We start from the raw sequence: 19,104 nt of genomic DNA, 5'->3' as shown, positions 1-19,104 counted from the left end.
TGATAAAAAAATAGCGTTTTATTGTTGCGCGTTCCCCGCTCTAAATTAGTAAAAGTTAACGCCAAATGCGCCTTAGAAAAAAATTAGGGTCAGTCAGCTAAAACTGATGTCTTAAAAAAGTGCAAAGGGACCCTAAGTGTCGGCAGGTGTCAAGTCCCTGAAGGGGATGGGGAAGGGCTCCTCTTTTTTAGTACACAAGAAAGAATTGTCATCCGTTCAAAAAGCTAATTCAAAGGTTAAATTTTTGCGAATTTTGCACCTGGTAACGAATCCATCCAGTGGGGGAAGGGGTTGGGGAGTAGTTAACAGGAACCTTGAAAACTTTTGTTCTACCCCTGATGTTATTCTTCTCACCCCTCACCTCTCGTCAAATAGCTCAAACTCCTAATCACAATTCGTCTTTTACCAACAGCAAAAACGTTTAGCAGCTTGTGAGCCTGTTTTTGGGCGCTAAATTAGCTAAAACAATACTTTGTTCAACTTTACACTGAAAAAATTATTGTGATAAGGAACGAAAAAGAAAAAAAACTTGAATCGTACTGCAACTATTTTAAAATTACAACATTTGTGTATTATCTACTCACTGAAAAAGGGGTAGAAGATAAGAACTGTAAAAATGCGGTACGAAGTTTTCCTACTACGATTACTGATAAAAGAAGCGAATAGCAAAACTGCTCGTATAATGGCGAAACCTTGAATTTTTTGACCGCCTTTCAAAATCTATGGAGTAGCGTTCACTTTACAAAAAGTTTTCAAAAACAACTGAAACATTTTCAAACTTTTGAGATTATATCTTGAAAAACCCCACACGCTATGAAAAGAAAGAAATTTCATAGGATAGTTAGCATCCCTCAATTCATTTTGGAACGTTTTCTAACACAGTTTGAGTTCAAGAGAACAATACTTTTTCTGAGAACAGTTTTTCTGTCAAACATGGCTAGCTAAAAAGTCGAAATTAGCTTTTAAATTAAAAAATCAACCTAATCGCAAGAATTTATTCCATCATTTTCTTCGGAATTAGTCAGAATAATTAAACTTTTTTAGAAAGTATTTTTAACAGTTTTGTAAGGCTGCCTTCTTTTTATTTTTTTTATTCTACTATATGCCATTCAGCCTTGTGATTTTTCAAAAAATGAACATGTCTAATTTGAATTTTTTTTTATTGTTGTATGGAAAAATCTAAAAACGGAAATGCAGGTAATTAACGGTAAAAAATGTACTAAAATAATTGGGAATAAAGTTACTTTTTTAAAATGAACTTCGTCTACCTTTTTAATGTAATTTGAAATTTACTTCTACGAGCAGTCTTGCTATTAGTTTCTTCTATCACCATGAAACAAACAAAAACCCGAGGTCTAAGTAAATAACAATTTAACAATGAAGATAACGCGCGTCCAGTTTCAAGCAAAATAACCAATTGTATTTCAATTTCAGTGCCAGTCCGACAAAAATTGAGAAAAATTAAATTTTAATCAATTAAGAATTAATTACACAATTTTGAATTTGGATTCCAAAAAGCTGAAGAAAAGTGGTTTGAATATTACTGTTTTTCGGAATTATTTTTAGTAGGAGTTTCAAACCTTAGTAGGAGTTTAGTATATAGTCACTTCCAAACCTTTTCGAAGGGTTTACTTTGAACAATATCAAGGCTTACGCTATCTAATTTGTAGTTAATGTGATTTCATCGGTCTGCTCAAAAACTGCTCCTAAATTTTGTTTCTTTTCGTTTTGCGCTCATTTTGCTTATAAATTTTTCTTTTCAATTTCATTGCCATCTAAACAACTTACAATCCTTTTTCACTGTCCTCGCATCCAAGTTTAGGTTTTAATCAGTTTTGTCATAAATGATTTCAGACTTCTAAATGCGGATGCGAGTACAATCAAAAAGAATTGCAACGTTGTTTAGATGGCAACAAAATTGAAAGGAATAAATTAGAAGCAAAGTGGACACAAAATTAAACATACAAATGTTGAGGGAGATTTTTGAGCAAACCTATAATATCACCTTAACTCCAAAATAGAAAGCCTAAGCCTTGATATTGTTTAATGAAACTTTTCGAAAAGATTTGAAAGCGATTATTTTCTAGCCCCTACCAAAATTAAATCTGAAAAACAGTAATATTCAAACCAATTTTTTTCGATACTGATTTAATTTTGCATCTTTTTGGAATCCAAAATCCACTGAAAACAATTCTTTGGACATCATCTAATCATTTGACGTTAATTTGTTGTGCTTGAGCTAGCCTGAAATAAAATCATGAAAACCAGTTGTGTCACCACTACTTTAAGAACACAAATCAATTACGGTTTTAAAAGGTGAATTTTGTATGGATAATGAATGTTCTGCGGCGATATATTTGAGTTAGTGGCAGATTCAATTTAAAAAGCTGGATTGATCTTTGTTCTCTTCAAAAAGTGTTTATAATTAATTTCAATGCAAACTTTTTTGTAAAATATGAAGTTTGAATCAATTCTCACTGTAGAGTAATACTATTTCAAAATTTATCTCGGTATGATGTACAATTGATTAAAAATGAAATGATTTTATTTTGCATCATAGTTCAGGAACGTATTACATGCACTATACTCAAAATACACCGCCATCTATTCTAACGTAATCAACCGTTCTGCTTAGTAGACTATCTTCTTTCTTTTCTCTAAGAGCAGTTTTAATTATTTGCTAAAAATGCTTGCGGTTTTTATTTTAAAAGTTTGCTTGCGGTTTTTTTTACAGTTGCCTTTCAAATTGTGTACTTTGTTAAATAAAAAGTCTAAGAGATTCGTTTATGAATTCTAAAACTTTTTAGCATGAACAGAGAAAAGCAATCTCAATCCTCGAGAGCTCAACCTGGCTCCAAAACTTCCAGCTGCAGTAACCAAGTCCCTCCACATTCAAACAACAAGAGAAAGAGAAGAAGAGAGCAACAAAACTCGGAAAGCGAAGGTAAGATTTCTTTTTTAAATGCTTGACATAACGTAAATGATTAGCCTTCCCGGTTTCTGATTTTTGTCGCAAATGAAGACGGTCGAACGAAGACTATAGTCGAACAAAGTCAAATCATGGGTCAAACAGGGACGATATAGTCAAATAGAGTCAAATCACGAGTCCAATAGAGTCGAATCATGAGTCGAAAAGGGTCGAATCATGAGTCGAACAGGGTCGAACCATGAGTCGATCAGTGTCGAATCATGAGTCGACCAAAGTCGAAACATGGGTCGAGCGGGGTCGAAACACGAGTCGAATAGAGTCGAATCAGGAGTCGAAAAAGGTCGAATCATGAGTCGAACAGAGTCGAATCATGAGTAGAACAGGGTCGAGTCACGGGTCCAATTGTTCGAATCATGGGTCGAACGGGGTCGAATCATAGATCGAACGGGGTCGAATCATGAGTCGAACGGGTTAAATCATGGGTCGAATGGAGTCAAATCATGTGTCGAACGGTGTCGAATCATGGGTCGAATCATTGGTCGAACGGGAGTCTAATCATGGGTTGAACAGGGTCGAATCATAATCATGGGTCGAACGAGGTCGAATCATGGGTCGAATCATCGTTCGAACGGGAGTCAAATCATGGGTTTAACAAGGTCGAATAATAACCATGGGTCGAACAAGATCGAATCATGGGTCGAAGAGGGTCGAAACATGAGTCGAAAAGGGACAAATCGTGGGTCTAAAGGGGTCGAATCATGTGTCGAACAGGGTTGAATCATGGCTCGAACGGTGTCGAATGAGGCGTCGAACAAGGTCGAATCATGGGTCAAACGGGGTCGAATCTTGGGTTGAACCCGGTCAAATCAGGGTTCAAACGGAGTCGAATAATGAGTTGAACAGGGTCGAATCATGGGTTGAACGGGGTCGAATCATGAATCGCATCGGGTCGAACGATGAGCAGATTTGGAGAACATTTGAACTTTTGTCGGATTTTTCGCTTGCAAGACTGTAAACAGATACAAATTGCTAAAACTAATACGGTATATATGAGCCACCGGCAGCATTTTTTGATACTAAAAAATCTAACAAGGATTTTGCGCGGTTTTCTACAAATCTGCTCTGTGACAGAGCTTTTAGCATTGTCAACTGTTGAGTTGGCTATTATATGTTATGAGAATTTAGTTTCAAATGAGTAGTTCAAAAGATTATGCCATTCATGAAAATATATGATATTTCATGTGATTGCAGATTATGTTTTTGAAAATTGGATAAATTGAACTGTGCCTCAAACATTTAATTTCATGTGTTCGTAATTGCATAAAGTGGAAATTTCAGGTCGTTTAATCCTCATCTATGAAAAAGTGGAAGTCGAAAGTACTAAGGATACTCGGAGATCAAAGAGGAAGGCGCCCAAAAAAGTCGAGCAAAGTAAGTTGATGATCAATTAATTCAGTGACCGAATTTGACTGAGGTAAATTTTTATCTACAATTTTGACCAAATTTCAGTTGGCTTTTGCACAAAATTCTTTCCCGAGTTTCTATTTACTCCTTTTAAAAAATATCCCTGGATTTTTTGTGAAGAAATGACAGCTTGAAAGATGTTAACTTGGCCATTTTGATGTTCCGACATTGATATTACTTCCTCTTTTATCTAGCTATTTAGACTAAATCTTTTAGAAAATCAACGCTCGATCTACCTCTTGCTATGAAATTGTTCCAAACTGAATGGAGTCAAGCCAATGCGTAAAATTTTAAACTTGTATGAAAGTTCTTTTTTTTAGCTGGGCGCAAGAGTCTCGAGAATAATGAGACAAATGATGTCATGACTTCAATTCGCCTTGAGCTGAAGAATGTGTATGGAGAGTTTCCCTCTGCAAATTCTTTAAAAGAAGTGGGGAAATTCGACTCCACGTTAGAAAAAGCTCTTAACTTCTTAAAGACGCAAAGTATTCCGGACGATCCGATCAACAAAGAACGAGTGGATTCTATTGTGGAGTCAATCGAAGACACCTTTGGGTTCATCAGATTCAAACTTCGCAGACACTCGAAGACGCAGGAGAAGACTGTTTTCACAGAAATTGAGCGAAAGGACGTTGAATGCAAGCTGAGAGAAATTGAATCGAAATTAAAGTGACTGAATGAAAATGCCGTGTGAATGTTTAGCATTTCAACATCACAGGTCATCCCACGCTGAGAAAACAAATTGGCATTTTTTGAATTGTCATAATGATTAAACTAGCTCACTCATCGTATCTTGTTATGTTCGTTAAACCATCTCTCAATCATTTAACCTTACACCGGTGCTAAACACAATTGACAGGTACTTTGCCACCTTTGGAAAGTTCCTAGTTTAGTTGTCGCTTATGACCTTGATTGAATACAGTTGTTTATTAAGATTGGAATTTAACGTTACGGAAAGAGCATTTTCAACATGGCGCAGCAAGCAGGACAAGGTGGGGGAAACCCATTAGGAATTACGTCTTTTTGGCCACCGAATTGCACGGAACCACTAATGCTGTGGGAATTTTGGCTTAACCGCATCCAGTGGGGGATGGTAGCAAAGCACGCAATAAATCCGATATTTTTTTTTACTTTGCAAGTACTCTGACGCGACCCAAATCGCTGCTTTACCTGCGGATGTGGATAAGAAACCACGATTGGAGGGGAACAAACATTGATATCCAACTTATACTTGCGCCTCGGAGATACGAGTTATTCCGATAATTGTCACGCAAGCAACGCATTAGTGAGTCCTTTGAACAGTTTCATTCTGTCGTTAGTGGGCTTGCAGCGAGCTGTTCGTTTGGAACACTTGAATCCAGAAAACTCAGGGATGTATTTATTGTAACTATGACCCACAGGGAGGCCTAAAATGAGTATGTAGAGCATCAAAAACGCCAGAAGAAGTATATCGCATCGCTCTATCTTATGAGAAGGGCAACAAATACGCAAAAACGTACGTATCGACAGCCGGAGGATCAGGCGGGACAAGTACTCCGACGGCAGGAGAGCTCCAGATTAAAACGGAACCGGTGGGTGTGATCAGAGGTGGATATCGGAACAACCGAGGGCGCGGGCGCGGACAGATCTAAGAGAGAGGACAATTCCAAGGGGAGGTAATTGCGAACGCTCGGAGATGTTACAATTATGACAGACCAGGTTTCACCGGGGAAATATGAGCGAGTGTGCCGCAAAAGGAGCGACCTGTAATTTCTGCAGGAAGGTGGGCCATTTTGAACGGACATGCCGTGCTAAACGTTGAAACCGAGGATGATAATCGGTCAGAATGATTCAGGGACAGGAGGATTATGACCATGGCGATCAGGAAGGCATTGAAGATAAATTGTCACAACACGAGAGTTCGGTGGGATGGGTACGTACACCAACACCGCCACGGCAACAGCATTCGTGGGATTCAAACAGTTCTGGGGCTTATCTAGTTATGTCGATTAGACCGAAAAAAAAACAGAATTGCGAGTCGGAGGCGCTTAACTACCAATTGCAATAAACGGGAAAAAGTGTATGAGTCGTTAGCGGTTCGCCAATTTCTATCTTTACAATCGTAGAAATGAAGAAAACTTTGGGCGCCGCAGGAGTCGTTCTATGTGATTTGACACCAGAGGACCAGGATTTTCGAGATTACGGAAATAATCCGCTAAGCTTACTGGGGACCATGAAAGTGCAGTTGGCATCGAACGTGCATCAAAGTGATTGGAGGAAACCGCCCATCAACGATAGGACAAGACTTGATGGGTGAATTGGGGCTCCAGTTAGTTCAGAAGGCACCAGGGGAGCAGGTGATGGCAGTTCACGAGGAAATTAACGAGGGAGATAACAAACTAGACCAGTGGCAGGACTATTTTAGAAAGCAGTTTTCAAATCTCTTTACACGGGTAGGTGTAATCCGGAAATATAAGGTGCAGACAGAACGTTTTAAATTCCTCCTACCTATTCAACAAAAAGGTAGGCGCGTACCAACAACGTTACAAGAGAAAGTAGATGGGGAAATATTCAAATTATTACACCAGGGGCATGTAAAAAACTCGACGACTGTTCGGACCAATAGTGATTACGGTAAAAAATACAGTTTCAGTAAAATAAGCACTTGAGGCCATGGAATTTAAAAAATAATTACAGAAAAACAACTATCAGATGCCGAATATCGAGGAACTCATGCACATTCTTTGTCGGTCAAACAAAGCGAAAGGAAATCTGGGGATTTTTATTTTTCAATTATGGAATTATTATACGCCTATGGTTAATTGCCACTCAGACCGGAGACTAGCGTCCAATGCAATTTTTCGTTAATCGGGGGGAAGTCGACGTGAACGTACGGATTCAAAACGGGTATCAACGGTCTAACTACTATGCCGGCTGAATTTCAAAGAAGGATGGATTCCATTTATCCACAGGGATGAAGGATGAATTTCGACAGGTACTCGCTTTTGTTGATGACATTTTAATTACAACAACAGGATCGGAGGTAAAACACATTTCAGCAGTCGAGAAAACACTTTGAAAGCGTGACAAAGAAAACATGGCGTTAAAATTGTCAAAATGCCAGTTTGCGCAACGTGAATGTGAATGGCTTAACAGGCATCACCCCCTTTCGTTCGGAAATTGGCACCAATCGACGCACTTATACCGTCGCGCACTCTGTCGCAACTTAAATCGTTTATGGGATCGATCCACAGTTTGCATAAGTATATGCCGGCGCTTTCAGAATCTCATTACTGGGCCGCTAAAACGAATACGTATGGACACCGGAATGCCAAGCGGCATTAGAGAAGCTAGAAAATCAAGTAGCACACATTTTGTAACAAAAAAATTTATGACGTCCACAAGGATATTCTAATAATGTGTGATGCGAGGCATAACGGATTGCGAGCCGTATTAGAGCAACTCGGCTGGGAAGGGTGGAGGTCTATCTCACTCGCATCGCGTTATCTGAATGATGCTGAAAAACGTATTCAACAAGCGAGCTGGAAATGCTGGCGGTAGTGTGAGGAGCGTAAAACTTCTGGAATTATGTATTGTGATGAAGTTTTCTAGTGATCACTGACCATGAGGCGCTGGTATCGTTGTTAATTGGGAACAATAGTAAAAACAAAACAAGGTTCAGCCGTTTAACAAGATGGTTAGATAGAATAATTCCATTTGATTTCTGCGTGGAACAAAAACCGGGGGCTAAAATCGGCTTGGCCGATTACTTAGCCAGATATTCAAACAGTTTAGCTGAGCCAGTTTCAAGTTATGATAGTACATTCACCGTGGCGAAAATAAATACAATTAGTAAAACCTACGGATTTCTAAAAATTGATTTATCCGGAGAACCAGAAATAAAACATCAGTATGCCCCAACTAAACAGAGCCTAACCGAGAAGGACGTAATATGCAAATTTCGCACAACAAAACAATTGCTAAGGGGCAATGTGGCATGCGAAAAAAACTCAGAATGCAGCAACTTGACGGCCAAGTGAAAAAAATATTTGGAGCTATTATTAACTTGAAAGGCGGCAGTGAGTTATTCATAGAAAATTCAAACTACATGGAGAAGACATTCAAAAAGATCAAGAAACTTTTGGAGAGGCAGCCTAGTTTTGATACAAGTGAAAGTGGAGGCAATGAAATGGAGAAACGGATTGGAGAAACACAATTGCAGGTGATCACTACGGAAACAACCACAAAAAAAATGAATACGGTACTATCCATACCTTCGGCATTCGAAGGTGAAATTTTCCTTGCGGTGGACCCAAAAAATTGAATCATTTCGATAGTCCTTCGTAGCTGTAGAGTAGGAGTAGTCCAGAAGAATACCGCTCTTCCGGAAATTATTAGCTTTAGATTCATCGAATCACGATACGCGTCAGACCCACAACACAAGCAATTAACGAAATGGTGCATACGAAAGATCCAGAATTTCAACAAAAGGTGCACAATATGAATTGTTACTTCTAACAGTTTGTTAACGATTTCCACATACGCGATAACGTTCTATGGATGGACGACAAACTAGTCATACCTAATACCCTTCACAAAGCCATAAATAATAGACTACACAACTATCATCACGGAAAGACAAACATGTTCACGGCCGCTTAAGACATCTGGTTCCCTTACAAACACCGAAACCTTGCGGCGATAGCAGAAACTGCAGAGAGTGCAACGCGGTGGGTAAGAGTTTAAAACTTTTATGTAGTAAAAGAGATTTAGGTACCATTCCAGGACCAAAGGAACCAAATGAATTGTTGTAGTTAGTCTTCTGGGGACCTATTAGCTATTGAAATGAGTCTTAAAAGTACGTCATTAAAGCCGTCGACCGATTCTCGCGCTGGCCATCGGCAATGGTATGCGGAACAAACCGCTCGGATAAAACTTTTAAAATCTTTAAGTCATATATAAACAACCACGGAGTGCCAACGAAAATTGACGTGGATCAGGGAACTAACTTATGTCGAAGGAACTGAAAACTTTGTAACAACGAAGGTATAGAAAATATCAAACAAAATTTAGTAAACGAGCATCGAGCAACTGGGTGTGTCGAACAAACTATTCGCAGCCTGTAAAACTCCGTTCTAACGTTTGCGCGCGAAGAAAAACCGGAATCACTGGATAAAATGCTCGAAACGGCCCTCGGAGCGTTACGACTTTCGAACAATTCAACACTCAAAATCAGACCGTTTGAAGCTCGCCACGGTCGGGATGCAATCATAGTACTAAGGAACCTAACGAAAAAGCCGTCACTGAGAAACGTTAACCGGTCAAGCGTAATTAAACCTAAACCTGCCTGTTTACACGAACGAGATCCATCGGCACGAGAAATGCCGAGTCCAGCGGACCCTAATTAGGGGATCCAATTGGATTTCGAGAACAGAAACAAGACGCACAACCACCCTATCACCCCTCTAACTGACCACCAGGCGCTCAATCACGAAGTGAGCCATCGGCGAGGGCACCGGCCGAGACAAGAATGACCGCGGGACCATCGGTTGCAGTGTTTCAACGGACGAGCGGTAGCAACCCTAAATGGTACGAACTACTCAGTGATAAGAAAAATCGAGGAAAGCGCACAATCATTAAAAATGAGTAATGGTAGCCTTCTTAGGAAATCTTGGGTTGTGATCAAGAAAACTACTACTACACCTAAGAAACTAGCGGAGAAAAAATTGTCCACAGGAGTTACGAAGGAAATTGGCCGCTAAAGGCTCGCGCCAGGGAGGTTCATGTACAGGAAGAAGATTCGAACCGGCAAACGAAACGTAGCCAGACGAGGAAGATTAACAGCCATTGGTATCCAACCGAACGGCAGGCTAAATTCCGACGGTGACTTTGCCACCAGTGGAACCGGAAAGCCTTGAGTCAGGCGGTCGACCGGTGGCACCAGCGATTGAGAGCGAGGGCGAAACGAAAAGCGGACACGGGGAGAAGGAAAAGCAAGACACGGGCGATGCGGCGAAGAACAAGCGATCGGAAAAGTAACAGAAGACTACCCGAGCGAGAAAAGAACCAGCTGTAGATGAGATATTCGACGATCAATGTGCACCTGCGGTGCAAACAACGAGTGCGCTTTCGGCAAAAACTGGAGGAACAATCCAGCGAGACAAAAAGAAACGTTTGAAATCCAACTCAAGCCAAGACTCTAATAGTAGCATTGACGATACAGACTCACGCAGAAGAGGAAGAAAACGTACGGCAGTTACTAAAAGGGGAGGAGTGATGATTGATCACATATCAAAAGGAGGGGGGGGGGGAGTAAAAAAAAAGGAAACTAAACTGGAGTAGTCCAGGGAGAGGGCTAACTGGATCAGTGAAAATTTCAAAACTTTAGTTGCATATTAAAACCAAAACAATCTGAGTCCTTAAATTTCATTCATTAAACTAAAGCTTTCTGAGTACATTTTCAACAGCATCTACAGAATTTAGCCAAAAATTAACAAAAGTTATAACTATAATGCCCGAAAACACATATTACACTTTTTCTATAGTACAAACAGAGAAATTTTTTTTGTTTCATTTTTGTACACAGGGAAAATAACCCGCACCGGGGTTCCATGGATGACAATTTATTATTTTGCCTTTTATATGTACTCTCATAAAAATGTTTTAACAAAACCAATTATGGTAGAAATAAAATGGATTAATTTGCTCAAACTGGATTATTTGAACTATTTTGTTTCATTTCAGTTCAATCATAACTTAATTATAACTTCAAACACTTTTTAATAAGTTCAGTAGATAACAATCATTTTTAAGCATCGATGAGCAATCTTTGAGGGTAAAATTTGTTAAAATCTCTCAAAAACGTAAGGCGAGAGGTTCAAACCACAGAGTTTATCAAAATAGAGGCCCTCTATCCATTAAACAAAGTCAATCTCCTTTGCTGCACTTTATCTGGGAGATTTTACCACTCAACTTATGAGTTTTTTTCATTTTAGAAAATTTTTGGATAATACAAACGCAACTTTTTTCACAGACAAACGTATAAAATTTAATTTTTTTTATCAATTTTGTCATTTATTTCGGATCTATCATCATTCATTTTCATTGAGGAAAATACGAGTCTTACATCTCTCATACATTACAAAAAGCTAAAAAAAGTAAAATAGTCCTTCGCCATTTTTTCAAATGTATGAAATTGTATGACTAGGAATTTTTTTCAACCCCCCGTCCACACTCACACGATATGTGTGTATAAAAAGATGTTCAAAAAGATTTTTTTTTTTGCTTCCATTAATTATTATTATATCGAAATATCACGCCTCTAATCAATATGGAACGATTTGTCAGCTGATAAGAGGTAAATTATCTGTTTAAATTTGAGCTTAGGCTTCATTGGGTTTCAGATTGTTATGAAGGTTCATTTCAAAAATGACTAGTTGGAAAGTCGAAATTGGCCTGGAACAAAAAAAAAGATCCCGAGCACAAATATTCCGTCATTTTCTTCAAAAATTGGAACAAAACCCAAACACTGGCACAGAGCTCACGAATTTTAGTTCAAAAAAATTAAACAACAGCAGTCAGTTATAAATCGAAACTGAGGTATAGAGCTCAAGTTAGGTAGTAGCTCGGAAAATAATTATTAGACATAAAAGAAATGCGTCTACGAACCTTAATTATTAGCTTAGAGTAGTATAGATTATACCTAATGATCCCTATGTAAATATTTATACCTAATGATCCCTATGTAAAATATTTATACCTAATGATCCCTATGTAAAATATTTATACCTAATGATCCCTATGTAAAAATTTTTCCAAAAAAATTTTTCATCCAAAAATTTCCAAAAAAAAAAAATTTTTTTTAAAATTTTTTTTTTTCAAATTTTTTTTCAATTTTTTTTTTCAAATTTTTTTTCAAACTTTTTTTCAGTTTTTTTTCAAATTTCTTTACTTGATGATCCCTATGTAAAATATTTTTACCTAATGATCCCTATGTAAAAAAAATTATACCTAATGATCCCTATGTAAAACTTTTATACCTAATGATCCCTATGTAAAAAAAATTATACCTAATGATCCCTATGTAAAAAATTTATACCTAATGATCCCTATGTAAAAAATTTATACCTAATGATCCCTATGTAAAAAATTTATACCTAATGATCCCTATGTAAAAAATTTATACCTAATGATCCCTATGTAAATATCTATACCTAATGACCCCTATGTAAAATATTTATACCTAATGATCCCTATGTAAAATATTTATACCTAATGATCTTTATGTAAAATATTTATACCTAATGATCCCTATGTAAAAAAATCTTACCTAATGATCCCTATGTAAAATTTTTATACCTAATGATCCCTATAAAAATTTTTTATACCTAATGATCCCTATGTAAAAAACTTATACCTAATGATCCCTATGTAAAATTTTATATAATGATCCCTATGTAAAATATTTATACCTAATGATCCCTATGTAAAATATTTATACCTAATGATCCCTATGTAAAATATTTATACCTAATGATCCCTATGTAAAATATTTATACCTAATGATCCCTATGAAAAATATTTATACCTAATGATCCCTATGTAAAATATTTATACCTAATGATCCGTATGTAAAAAAATTTATACCTAATGATTTCTATGTATAATTTTTATAGCTAATGATCCCTATGTAAATATTTATACCTAATGATCCCTATGTAAAATATTTATACCTAATGATCCCTATGTTAAATATTTATACCTAATGATCCCCTATGTAAAATAATTATACCTAATGATCCCTATGTAAAAATTTATACCTAATGATTCCTATGTAAAATTTTTATACCTAATGATCCCTATGTAAAATATTTATAACCTTATGATCCCTATGTAAAAATTTATACCTAATGATCCCTATGTAAAATTTTTATACCTAATGATCCCTATGTTTATAATCATTTACCCTATGTTTAATTTTCATAGCTTAACCAAATATTTTCATATCACGTATAACCAATGATCTCTATGCTTAACCAATGATCTCTATGTACATCTAAAGATCCCTAGTTGAAGTTTATGACCATTTGGTGTATCTATGGTCTCTATGCGTAAACAGTCGCTCATTTATTTAACCACTAATCCCTAAGTATAACTAATGATCCATAAATATACAAATTGATCCTCCATAAGTGTCAGATGATCCCATGTTAAAAGGAGAGAGAATTAGATAAGGGATAGAGACAGAGTAGATTGATAGAGAGAGAGAGAGAGAGAGAGGAACAGAGATGGAGAGAGAGAGAAAGAAGAGAGAAAGAGAAAAAAAAAAGAGAGAGAGAGAGAGAGAGAGAAAGCTAGAAAGAGAGAGAGAGAGAGAGAGAGAGAGAGAGAGAGAGACAGAGAGAGAGAGAGAGAGAGAGACGGAGAGAGAAAGAGTGAAGAAAGAGAAAGAGAGAGATAGCTAGAGATATAGATAGGTAGATAGATAGATAGATAGATAGATAGACAGAGAAGGGAGGGAGAAGAGAGATAGAGAGAGAGAGAGAGAGAGAGAGAGAAGTGATAGATAGATAGATAGATAGAGAGAGAGAGAGAGAGAGAGTAGAGCGAGAGAAGTGATAGATAGATAGATAGAGAGATGAGAGAGGAAGAGAGAGAGATAGAGAGAGAGAGAGAGAGAGAGAGAGAGAGATAGAGAAAAAAGGAGAGATAGAGAGAAAGATCTCAATCAGAAATTTTGTACGAAACAGTTTCTAAGTGATTTTTTTTCCCAGAGAGATCCTAAAGTGAAACTTTATACCAATAGATCCCAAGTTGAAACTTCAATGGCAATAACCGCATGTGTATTTTTGTGTAGGATGAAGACAAATTCAGTTAATAAAACACGTAGAGTGAACTTTGAGAGAAAGAGAGATGGATAGATAGATATGTAGATAGATAGATAGATAGATAGATAGAGAGAGAGAGAGAAAAAAAAGAGAGAGAGAAAAAAGAAAGAGAGAGAGAGAGAGAGAGAAAGAAAGAGCTCCACATCTACGAAGACACCAAACTCGAGTATTGAAGAATTTCTTGAAAAAGTTTGTTGCTTGTAGGTAAGTACTGTATGTATGTATGTATGTATGTTTGCATATGTGATTATGTTTGTACCTAATGATCCCTATGTATGTATGTATGTTTGCGTATGTATGTTATTTGTAGGTAAGTACTGTATGTATGTATGTATGTTTGCATATGTGATTGTTTGATTATAAGTGTGGAAGATATACACGATTCATGGTATACAATATGCTTTCATTTTACATAAGGCCTCTATGTTGGTGTTAACGTTTTTTATACTTACGTGTAAATTGTATGCATGTATATGGATTGATGTATGTTTGATATATATTTTAGGTGTAAATAAATTAAAAGCATTATTTGCCTCGTGTGTATATTTTTTCTTTTATTTGTAACTATGTAAGTATGTATGGATGTATCTATATATGTTTTTACCTAGATATCTTTATTATTTATTGGGTACTATTTTACATGTACTCTTTGGAAGCAATTCCGGAAACATGACTCTAACTGATTGAAACTTAAACTCAATTTCAATCAAAATTCCGAGCCTAATTGTTCCAGAACAATCTAAAATACTTCACCAGATACTCTAGATGAACTATTTTATAAGTTTGTTCTGTGTATCAGTACAAATTTTGTGTGCATTTGTTCTTATGTTTATACATGTTTGTGTTAGCAATTGTAAATTTGTATGTTTATACGTAATTAATGATATAAAAATGTGGTCACAGAAACAATTTCAGACGCAAGACCATAATCAGAGCCCAAATTATATTTCAAACTCATTGTACTAGTTGTCTTTATTTTTCTGGGTTAATTTATCATTTTTTAAAAGAACTAGTTTTTGTGAATCATCTCATGTTTTAGTCCATGTATCTAGAGATGTTTGCATTTGTGTATGTATGCATTGTTTGCGGATATGCATTGTCTGTGGGTCTTTCAAATGTTTTCTTGTACGTTTTTTAGTGTGCCTTCTTATTTATATCGTTAATGAACTCATTGGAGACAAGTATTTGTAACTGGATATAACTAATCAAATTCAAAGTAATTATTGTCACTGTTTGTCTGGAAGACGCAGGGTTCCATCAAAAGTTGTTTTAGCACCAATTTTGTACCAGACACATTGTATAATTTTTTGTTGGGTTAGCTTTGTATGTATGTTTGTGTATTTGTATGTGCTTGAATAGTTCTGAAAACTACTTAAATATGTTTTAATTATGTTTGTATCCAGAAAAAATTCATGGTTGCTTTTTGTTATTCGCTCAAACATCAAACATTGTTTAAAAATTTGTGAAAACTTTTATAGAAACTGTAAATGAACAACACAGTCCAGATAATTCATTTGTATGTAAGTACTTGTTCACGTATATGTATTTAATCATGTTTTTGAAAATCTGTAATGTGCGTATGCGTATTTATATGTATTTGTAATTACTGCGATTTCATATACATATTTGATAATTTTTTTATAAAGGCTTATTTATTCTTCTGTATAAGTTTTCATTCAATTATTTGATCAAACAAACCCTTTTAGACGCTCAATTACCATATACAGCTAGAATTACAACCAAAAACCCAACTTTTTTCTTTTTGAAGCATTTGGTTGAAACCATCAAAAGTAATTCACAAGATATTTTACATGAACAACACATGTAGCAAGTAGTTTAAACGTACATTTGTCTAGCTGTGTATAATTGTCTAGAGTTACAGTTTATATAGCTGTTCCTTTAAGTACTTTTAACAAACTATTTTTTAAATGCTATGTCTGTGTAATTGTTTGTTTTTAAGTAATTAGATTGTTGTCTGTGTGTTTTAAATGGTAATTCGTCTATTATGCTTAACAAAACAACTTGAAACGTATAGCTGCTTGTTGAAAATTAGCTTATGTTTAAACTCTGAAACGTTTCTGTAACTGAGTTGTCTAGAAGGATGTAAAGTATAGCACCAGAAATTATGCATTTAAAAACACATGTGTGTGTTTGAGCATAAATTTTACTTGTATTTTTTGTGTACAGAAGTTTATATCATGCAAGTTTAACTGTTTAGAAGTGTAACAAAAAATAAATTATAACGATAACTCGAATCATTCTAATTTTGATTCCGGATTTGTCAAGTAATTCTAGAAAAAATCACTGAATCAAATTATATGCGACGGGTGTAATACATACTGCATGTATGCTCCTCTGAACTAGTTATTCATTTTGTACAAGAGCATCAAGACCGTAAAACGTCTTCTTTGCGAGGCAAAAATTTGAGCCGTTTTTCAAAATAAGCATTTTTTCTGGAAGAAGTAAATTTTGGTTTCTGTGTTAATTCTGTTTTTTGAACTATCCATAAATGACTCATAAGTTGCAAATTGTGGATAACTTAGTAAAAACTAATTTTGTTCATTCTATTGCTTTTTGTTTTTTTTTTATCAAAATTTGAAAATTTTTGCTGTTTGAAATTTCCAATAATCACAAAAAGTTATGAAACCAGATAAAAAACTACAACTCAACTGTCACAACGAAGCAGCCCAAAACGCAAAAGAGACTTAAAAGTCTTTCACATAGGCTCCAAGTGTAGCAGAGATTGTTCCACTTTGGTCAATCTTTTCTCTTTGGGTGCAGTTGAAGTTTCTCCTCATCTGTTTTCGGGTGTCTGCTCACTGCATCAAAGACTTGCTGGAGGCGAAGTTACAGAAGTCGAAGTATCTGCAAATGAGGTAAAAGGAGGCGGAATTGTTGACTCAATTCCCCAGGCCGACTCTAGCATCTCAATTTCCTGGAGAGATCCAAATTGATTACCTGATGGATGAACGCACTCACAAAACCACTTGAACAGCAATTGTCACAGAGAGAAGAATAAATCCACCCCTTCGATTACCATTAGTTTGGCTGTACCCGCTGAATTAGAAAATAATTTCCGTTAGTAAAAGTACAATTCTTCTCTGATACATTTTCAAACCAAATTTTAAATGATTTAGGAATTTAATTGGAACAACTGTATGATCTATACTGATCCCAATCATGATTGTTTGGTTTCAATTGTTGTCTTTTGATGACTAAAAAATCTCCGTGACAAGTTTTATATAAGAAATCATGCGTTCATAAGGGAAATCAATCAAAAGTTTTACAAGAACTTTAAAATTCACTGGCATGAAATAACGGAGCAAAAATACTTGACTTAAACGGGATAAGATAAAAAACTAAGTGAATCAAATGCTTGTTTGCAGGCGCATTGCTTCTGTGGTAAATACCAAGAATTATAAATAAAATAGCCTTTATATCTACTGTTCAGCACAGTTCAGGATCGTTCTTTGTCTAAACTCTGATCCTAATAACTATTGTATATAAAAGTTTAACTTTAAACAAATTTGAGCCATGTATATCTGGTCTTCAGCGGCTAATCTATTATATAGGTTTTCATTTCCATTTGTTCAACATAAATTTCTGATTTGATATAGAAAAAGTTACACAAATTCAAAAAATTTCCAAATTGAAATCCTCTACAATTCAACCTGATATAAAGTTGCGGGCTTTGGTTATTTGCTGAGAAAAAATTGGGCTTAGGCGACGCTGTGTCTGATACGTGTGAGTAAATATGTTTTGGTTACTGTGTTTAGATGTGTTTATATCTTCAGTAATATAACAATAGTTAGGAGAGTAGTAAGAACTCAACCTAGCTATGGCTTCAGACTCCTTAGGAAAATCTCGAAAAAACTACTATGTAGAGTATCTGTACTATAATCAAACTGGATAATACATCACAGTTTTTTAACAAACTAAAAATTTTTTCTACTTATTTGTATTGTGCGCAGCTTGTGATGGAATTTCCACAAAAACCGATAAATTTGTGAAAAACTTTTCAGTTTTTTTTTATATATACATGATTTTTAAATTTAGATAGATCTACTGAGATGATTATAAAAATTAAATGTATTTTTAGATCTACTGAAATGCTTATAAAATTTGAATGTATTCTTAGATAATAAATTACAGTACCGAAAAAATGATTGCTGAATTTCTAAACCGTTAAAATTGTAATCATTTAGTATACATTAATTGCTTATTTTTTTTCTCTAGTGTGATTTTTTTGTTGATCTGTTAATATGAAATTTGAATACAAAAAACTTTTATTGGTTGATAAATACTTTGGTGAACTGACAAAATTTCTAAACTAATGACTACTCATAAAAATGGATTTTGAAGTTTGAACTCAAATACTTGTTAGTGGATTTATTTAAAAACAATTTTCTGGCCGATGACATTTCCAGTTTTTTCAAAGGCGTGCTGGGAGATTTGTTTTCTCCTTTGCGGCAATCTTGATTTTGGTCCAGTCGACCAGAAAGAATTTGGGAGTGAAAATATGAATTGATTCTTTAGATATAATTTTAGGCTCGTACATTTTTGCGTATTCTTCACACTAAAACACAATGAAATTTGAAAAAAAATTGAGATATACACATAACTTGATTTAAAGTTACACTGAAATTGGTTTAAACTCCACTCATTTTTGAAGAAAAAAAACACTCACTTTTTGACGATCTGCGTAACATAAATTGCATAAAAATTCTGATGGGTAATCGTTTTTTCCGTAAATTTTTGGAGTCTCCTGATAGTCTGACCAGTAACCTGAATCATTCGAGTTCTCGTTTGAAAAAGTTTCTGTATAATTTTGGGTATCATTAGCCA

Source organism: Symsagittifera roscoffensis, chromosome 7 (assembly GCF_963678635.1).
Source record: "Symsagittifera roscoffensis chromosome 7, txSymRosc1.1, whole genome shotgun sequence".
Lineage (NCBI taxonomy): Eukaryota > Metazoa > Xenacoelomorpha > Acoela > Convolutidae > Symsagittifera > Symsagittifera roscoffensis.
Note: the sequence above shows the minus strand (reverse complement) of the source record.